Source organism: Bos taurus, chromosome 16 (assembly GCF_002263795.3).
Source record: "Bos taurus isolate L1 Dominette 01449 registration number 42190680 breed Hereford chromosome 16, ARS-UCD2.0, whole genome shotgun sequence".
Taxonomy (NCBI): domain Eukaryota; kingdom Metazoa; phylum Chordata; class Mammalia; order Artiodactyla; family Bovidae; genus Bos; species Bos taurus.
This window is the reverse complement of record NC_037343.1, coordinates 23698695-23713772: the sequence shown is the minus strand read 5'-3', so window position 1 is coordinate 23713772 and position 15078 is coordinate 23698695. Positions and strand designations below refer to the sequence as shown.

Below are 15078 nucleotides of genomic sequence, written 5' to 3'. Positions count from 1 at the left end.
CATATCAGTCATTCCTGAAGTTGGAGGATAGAGGGTCAGCTTTTCCTGAGGCCCATGGCTGCACAGGGGAGGAGTTGATACCTGAACAAAATCAGGGTTTAGTTTTTTTTTGTTTTTTTTTGTTTTTTTACGAAAGAGAAATGAACCTATATACTGGATAGGTCTTATCATCCCTGTGCCCAGCTGGCGAGAGAGGGGAAAAAAATTTTTTTTAAGGTACATGAAAAATATCAAATGGTGGTAGTAGAGAATGCAAATGGTGATGTAACAACTGTAGATTGGGTGGCCTGGGAAGGTGTTTAAGGATGTGACTTTAAGCTGAGGTTTGAAAGATGGCGGGGAATCAGCGAAGTATAGGTCTGGCAAAGAGCATCGCAGGCCAGGGCAACAGCTCATGCAAAGGCCCTGTGGCAGGATGGGCTTGGTATTAGAAGGAAGGTAGAGAAGGCCAGTGGGGCTTGGCAGGACTGAGGTGGCTACAAGAGGGGATTAGAGAAGCAAACCAGCCTGATTAAAGACTTCATGAATTTGAAGTTTATTCTAAATGCAATAGGAAACCACATTGATCTGATTCCTTATTGTTCATCTTGCTGCTGTTTAGAATAGATTGAAGTAGGGAGCAAAAGTGGAAGCAAGGAAAACCAATTAGGAGGCTGCTAGAGGAGTTTAGTTGAGAAATGATGGTGACTTGCATTAAGATAGAGAAAATGAGAAATTGGTAGATTCAGGATGAGTTTGAGAGATAATGCTAAGACATTCCTATGAATTGGCTGTGAGGTATGAGGGGGGAAGGAAGAACCTAGATTTAATTTCTTTAATCTGGGGCATGGTGTATAGTAGATAAAGTATAACAAGATGTTGCTGCTCCCTAAAGCTGAATAATAGGTACCATTCTCTTTATTTTTGTCAATCTTTGAAACTGTCCATAATAAAAGGTCTTTGAAAATCCTTCCAGATATTTGGCTTGAGCTACTGAATGCATGGTGTATCACTTACCTTGTTGGGAAAGACAAAAAGAATAGATGTGGAGGAGAAATGAGAGAGCATCATGTGAGCAGCAGAGCATGTAAATGTCATATAGAGTTGTAGCAAAGCTCCAAGGGGAGATGCAGAACAGGGAACCATTTCAGAGGACCTCAAGGAGGATTGGGATGCGGTGCAGCTCAAGGAACTTAGTTATCCCATCACCTCCGCAAACACCACCTTGTCCCTCTCTGCTCTAGTCCTGTGTCAACAGGGAGACTCAGTTATACTGTCTCTGCATTTGCTAATAAGACTGACTTACTCATAACTTAGACTCTAGATTGTCTTCAATTCTTTCTCCTTTTCATTTCACCCTCAGAGCTCATATGAGGATTTTACTGAGTCTGTTCTTCAGCATCCAGTGTAGGATATTTGGGTGGGGGGTGCAGTGCGTAGATTTATGTGAGGTCAGGGACTTCCCTGGTGGTCCAGTGGTTAGGACTTCTTGCTTCTGCTGCAGAGGGTATGGGTTCTATCCTGATCTGGGAACTAAGATCCCGTATGCCACATGGTGTGGCAAAAAAAAAAAGAGGAAACTACAGAAAAATAAGCTGGTGCTGAGTTTTGGTACCTATTTAGAGGCCCAGAGGCCCTCCCTCATCTTAAAGAGTTTACTGGTCCATTTGGAATGGGTTTTTACTTGTGAATGACGCAGTTGGGGATTTGTGTGCAAGGCTAGTTCTTACAAAGATCTGCTACATCTTCCCTGATAATATTACTGGGGTGGGTTCACTGATTGTGTGTCATAGACCCGCTTTTTGGTTTTGCCTTCCTTAAGCTCACAGGTTCTCATGGCGTATAAGCCAACATAGGAGAAAATGGGACTTGCTGGTGGCTCAGACAGTAAAGAATCCACCTGCAATGTGGGAGACCCGGGTTCTATCCCTGCGCCAGGAAGATCCCTTGGAGAAGGAAATGGCAACCCACTCCAGTATTCTTGCCTGGGGAATTCCATGGACAGAGGAGCCTGGTGGGCTGCAGTCCATGGGATTACTACAGGCTGGGGTCAGAGAAGCAGGCAGGCCTGGTAAGTCTTTGTGAATTTGAAGTTTATTCTACCTGTGATCAGAAACCACACTAATTTCTGGTTTTTGAAGCTCACCTTGGCTGCTCTGTGTGATAGGTTACCTCCCATGCTCATAAAGGTCATGGGTTGTTTATTGTTCAGTACTTCATTTTGATGTTGCACCTTCCCAGCTGATCCTGGTGACATGGACAATGACAGCCTAGTTAGACTGTGTGAGTGTTACCAACCTCCTTTGAATCTGACATGTAAGTATGTTGTCTTCTCTTTATTGGGAAGGTGATCCTAAATCTAGGGATGACATAGCTTAACTGTTTCAGTTAAAAGCCAAAATATGCTTCTACTCCTTCTGAAAACACATGAAATTACTCACATGTGAGCATGGCTTGATTCACATAAAAGTTGAGTATTCACAAGTGACCCTTGGGAAGGAGGGTGGCTTTTTCTCTTTGTCTTGATGGATTTGCTCACACTGTGGACTTGAAATGCAGCAAGTAAGGCAGTATAGTTAGGCCTTGTTGACAACAGTTTTGGGGTACCAGTCATTCCTGTTTGAACCCTTTGCCCTGTCATGGTCTCATATATATGGTGAGGGAGAAGGTATTTGGATGACAACAAAAGTGGGCTAGAACACTAAGGCAGTTATTCAGATGTTCAAGTCATCCTGCAGTGTTTAAGAGAGCTTCTTTGAATTTGGATCCAGTCTTCAAAACAAGACAACATGGCACTGTGGCCAGGGAAAAGGATGTGACCTCTGCCTGACACAGCAGCAGCATCTAGAACTTTCTCTGTGTAGCATCATTATGAAGTTCTGTTGAGAAAAATTTTATAACCAGGACTATTAGTAATTTTACTCAGCTGAAGCAAGAGACTTCTGTTACTTCTGCTACCATCTACGGTGATTAACAACTCCAAAGGCACAGCCAGCTCCAGGGGCCTAGCAAGAATCAAGAGTGCATTTTGTCGAATGTGTGAAATGCAGAAGTGGCACGCTATAGTCAGGGTAGTAGGTGTAACCACCTAGTTGGAATGGAGAGGGAACTTCCTACCCTCTCTTGTCGTGTACAGACAGCAAACCCAAACCCTGCCTTCCATGAGTCCCTTGAAAGTTCTTGTTCACATTAAAGATGAGTGAAGTGAAAGTCACTCAGTCATGGTCTGATTCTTTGCGACCCCATGAACTACACAGTCCATGGAATTCTCCGGGCCAGAATACTGGAGTGGGTAGCCTTTCCCTTCTCCAGGGGATCTTCCCAACCCAGGGATCGAACCCAGGTGTCCCACATTGCAGGCGGATTCTTTACCAGCTGAGCCATAAGGGAAGCCCAAGAATACTGGAGTGGGTAGCCTCTCCCTTCTCCAGGGGATGTTCCCGACCCAGAAATCAAACTGGGGTCTCCTGCATTGCAGGCAGACCTGAGCTATCAGGGAAGCCCTTAAAGATGAGAGAGACCACTTCTTCCAATCCTTAAAGATGAGAGAGAACAGGATTGAAGAAGTGGAGCGGCTTTAAGTCAGGGTGCTGTCACTATCAAAACAATGAGAGGCTTCTCCACCAATTGCCATTGGCAGTTACTGTGACTAGCAGAGTAATGAAAGTAGGCTTTCATTCTTGTTTAGTCTGACATTAAGAGACGAGTCGTGTTCTGGTCTTCAGGAGGCTGCAGTGGTGTGTCAGTGAACCACAGAGAAGGGTACCTAAGAGTAAAGTATGGCAGCCTCTGCCACTGACTGCCGACCTGAAGGCCAGCTCACTGCTGTTGAGTCCAGCAAAAGAGCTATAAAAAGTCAGAGTGCTTTTAATCTCCAGGAGACTGTCAACTCTTTGATAGTAGTTTATTTTTATGGCAGAAAGGAGTAAAAAGCTTTTGTAATCAGAGAGATTTAGTACCAGGGGTCTGGATAAGGCTTTGCTAAGGAAAGAGAAAGCCTCTTTAATTTTGCTTCTGGGGTGTCAAGTAGAACGAGGACTCAGTGAAGAAAGCATAATCTAGTATCTATTATCATCAATAGCCAGCCGCGTCCAAGAAGGCATTCATCTGTATGGCAGGCTTTGGAACTTTAAGCATGACTTCCATTATAGAAAAGGACAAATGTCCTTCTCCTGTAGATATTTCATGCCTTTGTTAGTCTCTTCGGCTGCCATAACAGAATACTGCAGACTGGGTGGCTTAAACAACAGAAATTCATTTTCTCACAGTCCCAGATGCTGGAATCCCAAGGGCAGGGTGCCATCCGGGTTGGTTTCTGATGAGACTCTTCTTCCTGGCTTGCAGGCGGCTGCGTCCTTACCTGGCCTTTCCTCTGTGTGTGAAGACAGAGAGTGGGTTCTGGTGTTTCTTCCTCTTATAAGGATACCAATGTAACAGGTTGGGGCTGTGCCCTTAAGACTTTATTTCACCCTAATTGCCTCATTAAAGGCCCATCTTCAGATAGTCAAGTTGAGGGTTAGAGCTTGTGAATTTGGGGGTGGGATACAAATCAGTCCTAACAGTGCCCCAAATAACAGATCCATATCAGGTGTAACTTTTATGTCTAGAAGTGCATTGAATAAGGTTAAGAAGTTCCTCCTCGCCCGTGAGTAAGTACACTAAAAGATTGAAAGACAAACAGAATAGGTTTTCAGGATGGAAGAAAAGGCTAAACAAAGATCTTTCCCCATATTGAATTCTAAGTTGGCATCATGACAGATAGTACCTGACTGGGGGAAATGGGGAAAGAAGATATTGTACTGTAATACCTATCACTTAATGATGTATGACAGATAATAAATTGTATTTTTTACAGTGTTATAATGGGCTTCCCTGGTGGCTCAGATGGTAAAGAACCCACCTGCAATGTGGGAGACTTGGGTTCGATCCCTCGGTTGGGAAGATCCCCTGGAGGATGGCAATCCACTCCAGTATTCTTGCCTGGAGAATCCCCATGGACAGAGGAGCCTGGCGGGTTACAGTCCATGGGGTTGCAGAGTTGGACACGACTGAGCAACTATGCACAGCACAGCACAGCACAAGGGCTTTTAGTTGGGGTATAGTTTTCTCTTTGGGAAGGAGGTGATACTTTGCTGAGCCTCATGCTGTAATGGGAATTGAGCTTCCCAGGTGGTGCTAGTGGTAAAGAACCCGCCTGCCAGTGCAGGAGATACAAGAGACACGAGTTCGATCCCTGGGTCAAGAAGATCCCCTGGAGAAGGAAATGGCAACCTACTTCAGTATTCTTGCCTGGAAAATCCTATGGACAGAGAAGCCTGGCAAACTACAGTTCATGGGGTCACACAGAGTCAGATATGACTGAAGCTACATATCATGCATGCAAGGGCTTTTAGTTGGGGTGTAATTTTTTGCTTTGGGAGTAAGGTGCTATTTTGCTCAGCCTCATGCTATAAAGAGAGTTGAGGCAGTGGGAAGAAACTTGCCAGATTAATTTAATTTTAACTAGCAAGGCAGATTGAATGAGCTTTCTTTCATTAAAACCAAAGGGTTGGAAGTACAGAATCAAGGATTAGCTTGACAGCAGTTTCTGGAACAGGAACACAAAAAGTCTTGGGTTAAGGTCCTCAGTTAAGGTAGGCAGCATGGGAAATTTCCATTCAAAAAGACACTCTAGGACTTTGTTCCATCTGTTTTACAGAAGGTGATAGCATGCCGTTTACAGAGGCACTACTGATTTCACACATTAATGGGAATATAAGCATGCTGGCCAGATAGAGGCCCCAGAGGAGACAGCACGACCTGATTAGAGATTCTTAGAGCATTAGTGAAAGTGTTAGTTGCTCAGTCCTGCCGGACTCTTTGTGACTCCATGGATTGTAGCCCGCTCCTCTGTCCATGGGCTTCTCCAGACAAGAATACTGGAGTGGGCTGCTATTCCCTTCTCCAGGAAATCTTCCCAACCCAGACCTCCCACATTGGAGGCAGATTCTTTATCATCTCAAGCAATAATCTGGGGTAATGCTGGAAAATATCTTGCCTTATTTTAGTGCCAGTGGACTCTGGTGCCATCTGGCACAGAAGAGCCATAAGCATGGGCTGGGCCAGAGGCAGGAGAGCACCCACAGGATGCTGCGGGCACGCCCCAGGCTCTCCTGTGAGGGGTGTGGTCGCAGAGGGTCTCTTTCCTAAGGTGGGCCTCATCAGGACTTTGGACTATTAGAAACACTTTTGTTTCCCAGTGTCCTTCCTCTCCACATTAACACGAAGCTGGGTTTAGCCTAGTGCTTCTCAACTGGGGGTGATTTCGCCACTGAGGGGACATTTGGCAATGTCTCGAGACACTTTGGCTTGTCATAGCTTGGGGGGAGGTGCTAACTGGAGGGATGCCGTGAGGTGTCTTACAGGGCACAGGGCATCCTCCAAAACTGGATTGGCCACCCAAAATGTTAGTCATGCTGGAGTTCAGGAATAGAAATCGTGGAAAGCCCGTGGTTTTTTGTGTAACTGTCTCAGCCTTTCTTCCCACCTTTACCCCCTTTTGTTCTCTAAAATTTCTTGGCCTTGTTTGGGGGCCTCTAAGCTTTTGGTCTTGTAAATCAACCATACCTCAATATAAAAAATAAAGTTATTTAATTTTTTTTAAAAAGGAGGGGGGAATAAACCCTTTTTATCTTTATGGCCATGAGTTTGGTTTTAGTAGATTCCGGTGGAGTGGTTTGCTCGTATGAAAAGTGCAGCTAAAAAACTGTTCACCAGCAAACAGTGTAAGCTGTTCCTGGGTCTTAGGCCACAGACCAACCAACAGTCCAGGCTCAGTCTTAGTGGCAATATTAATGCCTAAATATTTAAGAGCAACCTATTTTTAGTCTCCATATTTAGTCTCCATATTTTAGTCACCACTTTTCCTTGCTCTCGACAGGTGTTCATTTTAGTTCAAATCTGGACTCCTCAGGCATTCCTGCAGGCTAGATTCTGGGAGTTGGTTTTGCATAGTGATGGCCCTCTGGTCTTCTGGCAGGGAGAGAGGGACAGCGACTGAGTATGAGGAGTCAGGGCAGGGATCTAGGGACCTGCCTCTGCCTAAGCACTTTTTCAACCAAGACTTCTGACTTTAGCCACTCTTTGCTCTCCCTTCCACAGGGAGCTGGCACCAATTCCTAAGCCTGTTGGCAGTTTTGCAGTGCAACTGGAGTTGCTTCTCAGCTTTCCCCGGCATCACTTTAGTGGGAGTTAGTTTTCTAAGGACTGTAAAATCAGTTACCTCCTGTCCATCTGCTTTCTAGTTCTCAAATTTTAGTGATTTTTCTCCTCTTGTTCTTTTTGCCCATACTTGAAGCAAACTCTTTTCCTGCTGGTTTTAGTGGGGTTGAGAGTGCTGGGGAAAGTGAGAGTAAAATTGATACATTTAGTTCTCTTTATGTCAAGGTCCATATAGATTTCATTTTTACATACTGTTCTAAGTCTTGCCTTTTCCATTTAGTGTAATGTGGAGGTTTTTCTGTGTCTCCATATTTAAATCATCTAGTTCTTTTAAAGTAGTACTATTTCATTGTCTAGATGTATTGTGATTGATTCAAGCACACCCCTATTGAGAGACATTTTATTATTTTCTTGTTCTTTTCTGTCACAGGCAGTGCTGTAATCATCTTTACATCTACTGTGCCTCTTTGGTTACACGTGTGTGCAGTATGATGACTGAAAGTCAGACTGCCGGAATTTCTATCTTGTCTTTGCCACTCAGTGACTGTAGAACCTTGGAAAAGTTCTATAACTTCTCTCAGTCCAGTTGCTGCTGCTAAGTCGCTTCAGTCGTGTCCGACTCTGTGCGACCCCATAGACGGCAGCCCACCAGGCTCCCCCATCCCTGGGATTCTCCAGGGAAGGACACTGGAGTGGGTTGCCATTGCCTTCTCCAATGCATGAAAGTGAAAAGTGAAAGTGAAGTCGCTCAGTCGTGCCTGACTCTTAGCGACCCCATGGACTGCAGCCTACCAGGCTCCTCCGTCCATGGGATTTTCCAGGCAAGAGTACTGGAGTGGGGTGCCATTGCCTTCTCCAGTTACCTCATTCCTAAAGTGGGACTAATAGGATTATTAGTCATAGGATTAAAATTATAGGATTATTAGGAGGATGAAATGAGAAGTGCTTAAAATAGTACCTGGAACATACACAGTATGTGCCTCAGTAAATGTTACCCATTCTTATTCTTCCTTTAGAATAAATTCCTAAAAGGTATACATGTTGTTGTTGTTTTAGTTATTACTAAGTCATGTCTGACTCTTTTGCCATCCCATGGTCTGTAGCTCGCCAGTTTCCATCCAAGGGATTTCCCAGGTAAGAATTCTGGAGTGGGTTGCCATTTCCTTCTCTAGTTGACCTTCCTGACCCAGAGATGGAACCCATGTCTCCTGCATTGGCAGGCGGATTCTTTACCATTGAGCCACCAGGGAATCCCGAAAAGGTATACATGTCTATTTCAAATTTGAATAGAAATTGCCAAATGGTGCTTCTAAAAGCCTGCCTCAGCATATATTCCAAACATAGTGAGACTGTCTTCCTTCCCTCTCTGTGTCACAGAAATGAAAACATCTCTGAGCTAATTGCTTTCCATCATTGTACGCTATTTATTTTGTAAAAAATGAAATATTTCTCTGTATGCCTCTTTTTATCAATCCTGGGAAACTCAAGACAATGAGAGATGGATGTGTTTTCTTACTGCGGTACTTTTCGAAATCATTGGCCCCTAGTAGATTATCAAACTATATACTTTGCAAAATCAGAATGATGTGAAATGCTATTTCAGTGTTTTAATTTTATTTTTAAATTTATGAGTGAGGTTGGTCATCTTTTTACTCAGATATTTTTGGGGGAATGTGTACTGTTGTGTCTGTGTGTGTGTGTGCCTAGAGAATCCCGGGGACGGGGGAGCCTCGTGGCCTGCCATCTATGGGGTCGCACAGAGTCGGACATGACTGAAGCAACTTAGCAGCAGCAGCAGCAGTACTGGTGTGTGTGTGTGTGTGTGTGTGAACACTAATAGCGGTTTAAGGTCCATAGCATAGTTTAACTGTCAGATCTGTTCTTATTTATGTTGGGTGCTGATTATTTCTTGTTTATTGAGTCTTATTTGTCCAACTAGATAGTAAAGATTTTGAGCAATAATTGTTTAGTACTTTCTTATATCCCAGGAAGCACATAGATTTTAGTATTAAGTGTTGTCTCAAAAATAAAGAAGTTTGATTTTTTTTTTTTTTTAGAAGTTTGATTTTTATGTTTGGTGTTTTGTTGTAATTATTTGTGAAGTGAATTTTTTGTGAGTAATGAATTTGTTTTGTAAAAATGAAGTTTATAGAAAATTCAGGTAGGGAAAAAAATATAAAGAATAAGATAGTCAACTTTCTGACATCTAAGAATAGTCATCATTACTAACTTTAAGAAGCTGTAATTGTGGGCATATTTGGCTGAGTGGTTGGATGAATGGGCAAACAGATAATTCTCTAAAAATGGGATCATATATATTCAATTTAAAATAATAGCAGAATTAATCCTACTGTAATTGACAGTTGAAATAAAACTGGAAAGGTTACTGAATGATCGTTAAGTTACTCTAAGGTTAGAAAGAGAAATAATTTTAAAAACTGAAAGATTGAAGTCAGAGGTTTTTGTGACTGTGTTTGTAAATTTTTTTCCTTTGTTTTATCTGTAATGAAATTTGTAACCAACATTATAGCTCTTGCCTTGCCTCATTTTAATATTGACAAGACCTTAATTTAAGATGTTTGATTTGAGAATTTTAGTCTGTGATCTGGAAAATGGCCAAGACCAATACTTTTCATGCTGTGTTAGAGAAAGCTCTAAGGTTCTGCAGAGATGCTTCCTCATTTCTGATTTTATCTATTTCATATGTTAAAATACTGTATAAAATTTTGTTTGGGAATAAGAAAGTCCTGCAACCTAAAAAAAAAGTTTGAGAAGCATTGGGTAGTACATATGCTAATAGGAAACTAGAAAAAAAAGACAACTTATATAGCATTGTTATTTACTTCTTTGTGTTTCAAAATTGCCAAGCACTTACATCTCTTGGTTTAGAAAGTGTAGTTCAGTTCAGTTCAGTCGCTCAGTTGTGTCCAACTCTTTGCGACCCCATGAACCGCAGCACGCCAGGCCTCCCTGTCCATCACCAACTCCGGGAGTTTACCCAGACTCATGTCCACTGAGTTGGTGATGCCATCCAGCCATCTCATCCTCTGTCGTCCGCTTCTCCTCCTACCTTCAATCTTTCCCAACATCAGGGTCTTTTCAAATGAGTCAGCTCTTCACATCAGGTGGCCAAAATATTGGAGCTTCAGCTTCAACATCAGTCAGAAAGTGTAGCTGACTAGTTTATGCCCATGAATTAGGAAGTGAAATACTGAGAATTCACGCTGACTGTGCTGACAGTCCCTTATTTGTACTGGATTCTGTCGGCACCACTGTCACGTGTGCGTGTCTGTGACAGCACAGTGACAGTGACAATGAAAACTGCACATGATGGACTTATTAACTAAAGTTGAAGGCCTTGAAAAATTACTCTGGGCCGGGGCTCTCTAGTCATCACAGTGGTTGATGCACCACAAAACATGTGCCACTCTTCAGAGTGATATTTACCAGCCCCTGTGGTGGCCAGCTATAATGAAAGGTTGGTTAAATTACTACATTTTCCCATCTGCTGCCTTGTGAAAGACTAATCGTTTGATGAATTTGTGCGATTAACATCAAAAGAAATAAAATTTTAAATTACATATTTGTTACAGTCCTAGTGTTTAGAATGGATTCCCTTTCATAATCCACATTGATGGCTTCCATATTTGTGCAGATTAAGAAAATATTTTACTAATCTCAAGGCAAAGAAAAAACTTTGAAGTTTAGGATATGCTAAAAGAAAATTATACATTCTCTTTTCTCACCCCTAAGCAGGAGCTGTGTTTTATAGCTAATGGGTGAATTTAATGTTAACTTTAGTATCTGAGTGCATGCTGAGTTTTGTGGAAAGCCAAGGTATTCCTTGATGGTGCTGTTTTGTTTTTTTAAATATCATGCCTCACTAGGAAAATTAAGTACTTTATCACGTGATCACATTATTTTAGAATCATTACCTTCAAGGGAGCATTGTTCCTAGCCACAGGCCCCATATTCGTGTGGGAGGTTTTCAGAAAAATCTTAATTGGTAGCAGATGCCCTTATGGTACAAAACAGTATGAGCTTGCATCTTACCAGCCAGCAAATGTGTGTTGGCACATTCTTACGAGACCTTGACAGCCCACTTTCCTCCCTTTACTTTTTTAATCATCGAGGGGCCCTCATCTTTCAGTTAGAAGACTAGAGCTCCTTGTCACCCCCTTCATTCTGAACGCAGAGCAGAGCGGAATTGAAGGGGCTGTGACTGTTTTGCTTCTAGGGCGCAGCTTCTCAGGGCAGTGCAGCATGGAAACAGCACAGGGGGTTGTCCAGGCAGTTGCACCCCAGGGCCTGCGTTCAGATGCCTGCGTCCAAATCCCTGCTCCCTCTGTGTGATGTAGGGAAGGAGAGGAGTAATGGAACCTTCTTGGAGAGCAACAGTGAAAATTAAGTACGATTTATGTGTAAAGTATTGAACACAGCGTCTGGCACTTAGTGTTTGGCAGATGTTCCTGTTGTACATCATCCAGGTCACTGATGTCAGCCCTGTGTCATTCCTGTTGAGTTAGGTGGCCAAACCCAAACACACATCTGGGGCAAACACTTCCTCTGATGGAATCACTGTCTTCTGCTTAGGGTGGCGCCAAAGGATTCCTGTATCGTGAGAGGAGATTTCACATGACTGGCCTCATTCCTGCCACGTTGCTCGGGTGTGAGTAGCAGGCATTCTAGGACAGTGAACAGTGTAGGACTTCTACTTCCCGTCCTTTTGTTCTTTGCCTGCCTTTGTGTACAGCATATTAGTTGTTGATTCAGATGTAGCAAGGGATTTCTTTTTCTTTTTGAGGATTTATTGAAAGACATTTGATTTATAGGAGTACTTCGCCCACCTCCACTCCCAGTTGTTTTCAGTTCTTCCATTTGCTTTATCATTTTCTGATAAAAATTCACACTGCATGGGGCAAAATAGCTAAGCCTGTGGAGAAATAACACATTTTAGCTCTGTTTATAATTTTAAAGATAATACTTGTTTTTAGTTGTGTCCTTAAAAGGCTTTTTATTTTATCAAATCTGATACATTGAATATTGTATCTTCAGAATTAAATGTGACCAGGAACTTGTAGTTGCTCCTACCCAGCCCCAGTGTGGCTGTGGATCAAAAGAGCTATCGAACTTGTGTTAAGAGCACACACCATTGGATTTCGTGACAAGCTAGCATCATTCCCAAGCAGCAAGACTAAAGCTTTAAATCTAGAATTTTATAACATGTCAAATCCTAATGATAATATGATATCTTAATATAATGTAACCTAATATAGTACAAGCCCTAGGGAAGGAAATGGCAATGTATTCCAGTATTCTTGCCTGGGAAGTCCCATGACAGAAGAGCCTGGAAGGCTATAGTCTGTGAAGTTGCAAAAGAGTTGGAGGTGACTTAACCACAACAACAAGGAATAGCATACCTTATTTCATTGTGCTTTGCAGATATAGTGGTTTATTTTTCTTTTTAACAAATTGAAGGTTTGTGGTAACCTTGCATCAAACAAGTGATTGATGCCACTTTCCAACAACATTTGTTCACTTCCTGTTTCTTTGTCACAATTTTCTAATTCTTGAAATATTTCAGATCCTCTACTGGTAAAATGATTATGATTTGCTGAAGGCTAAGATGATGGTTAGCATTTTTTATCAATAAGTATTTTTAAATTACAGAGTGTACATTTTTTAGACATAATGCTATTATGCATTTAATAGACCACAGGATAGTATATATAAACATAACTTCTATATGTGCTGGGAAATCAAAAAATTCATGTGACCCACTTTGTTGTGGTGTTTGCTTTATTGTGGAGGTCTGTAGCTGAACCCACAGTATCTTTGACCTCTGCCTATACAAGATAGTCATGTGAGTGTTGTATAACTTAATTTTGGTATATGGAACTCCCACTTGTACTCAGTCAGTTTTGCCATGATAGACTAGGAAGATCTGCTTTTAGTCCCACAGTCACAGGAAAGATGGAGAGTTGGAGAGTGAAGAGTGATGGAAGGTATTGGTTTTTGCCATCTTCTCACCCCTCCCCCACCAGCCCTCATCATCAATAGATGAAATTGGAATGCTGATCCATGTGGTTTCATATTAGTAAAAATGTACATGATTGAGATGGCTCAGCAAGGGTGGGGATGTAACCAGTCATTGTGGAGTAGTTTCTCTGAATTTGCTTCTCAGTGATATCTACTTCTTCTGCTTTCATCTTGGTTAATTCTTACAGGGCAGAACTCATGTTTGTGCTGAAATACCTTATAGTCCACTTGCTGGACATGGTGGCAGACAAAGCTTGATTATAATTTGACACTGAATTCTAAACCCAATAGAGAGAGTAGTTCTTAGTGTGTTTACTTGTACCTACATGGATATTGTACCTACATGGATCAGATCAGATCAGATCAAATCAGTCGCTCAGTCGTGTCCGACTCTTTGCGATTCTTTGCATGGGTACATCAGCCATAATCTTAAAATGTTAAATCATAAAATTACTTAAGGAAAAATATTACTAAAGATACTATTATTCCTTATGGATACATTACTTAGCATACTAGTCTTGAATCAATTGCTCACTGTTATATAGTTTCATGTGTAAGAATAAATACTAGGTAATTCGGGTATCTTTGTGAATATAAATAAGGAGGAATTGGAAAGCTGTTATTCACTCACGTTTGCGGTTGTGCAGTGAGCGGAGTAGAGGAGTCATAGAAAGTATCGAAGACGTCTAGTCTAGGGTTAGAGAAATGCAATCACAGAAGAAACATCAGAGAATAGTAAGACTTTTCATGGCAATAAATCCGAAGGATGGTAAAGTCAGAGGAGAATGAGATTGCAGTAGGAACTGGCATGTGAGATGGACAGATAGAAAAGAGGAAAGAATCTTTCTAAAGGAAGAACTCAGAGCAGTGCCTCAAGAATGTGCTGACTCCCATGTTCAAATATGGTTCCTCACAGCTCTAAATCAATTTGCAGAACCACAGGAAGAGTAGCCTGGTATATTGTTGTTGTGTCATTGCTAAGTTGTGTCCAGACTGTTTGTGACCCTGTGGACTATAGCCAGCCAGTCTCCTCTGTTCCTGGGATTTCCCAGGCTAGAATTCTGGAGCAGGTTGCCATTCTTCTCTGAGGGATCTTCCCGACCCAGGAGTCAAACCTGCATCTCCTGCATTGGCAGTTGAATTCTTTACCTCTTAGCCACCAGGGAAGCCCAGTCTGCTATTTAGCGATAAGGAATAGGGCAGTTCTTTTAGAGAACACACTTTTCATTGACTGAGACTGGAGTCAAATCCTGCTGCTAAGTCGCTTCAGTTGTGTCCGACTCTGTGCGGCCCACAGACAGCAGCCCGCCAGGCTCCCCCATCCTTGGGATTCTCCAGGAAAGAACACTGGAGTGGGTTGCCATTTCCTTCTCCAATGCATCAAAGTGAAAAGTGAAAGTGAAGTTGCTCAGTCGTGTCTGACTCTTCGAAACCCCATGGACTGCAGCCTACCAGGCTCCTCCGTCCATGGGATTTTCCAGTCAAGAGTACTGGAGTGGGTGCCATTTCCTTCTCCGGGCGTCAAATCCTAAGGCTTCTTAAAGACCTGTTGCAGTCACCCACCAAGATGAGAGTGGTTGTCCTCTGGCCTCAGATGCTGATTGTGTGGCAGGGAGTACATATTTTTAACCATCCCAAGACTTTTATCTTTATTGTAGAATGAGGTGTGGGCCAGTTAGTCTTTAAATGCCTTCCATCTTTGAATTTCTTAAACTCTTTGTCTTTTGGGCAAATGTAAACACAGCTCTCATCCTTACTAGTGACAGTATTTTGAAAACAGGATAAAAACAGGAATAATACTCTTTGTTGAAAAGTAATTTTTACAAACTTTTTGGAGTTTACTGTTTGAACAAAATTTTG

General features: G+C 42.2%; 1 protein-coding gene across 2 annotated transcripts in view; it reads left to right on the top strand.

Annotated features, from left to right (window-relative positions):
* Positions 1–15078, top strand: part of RAB3GAP2 (RAB3 GTPase activating non-catalytic protein subunit 2) — a 103998-nt gene that overhangs the window by 21749 nt on the left and 67171 nt on the right. The window lies entirely within an intron of this gene.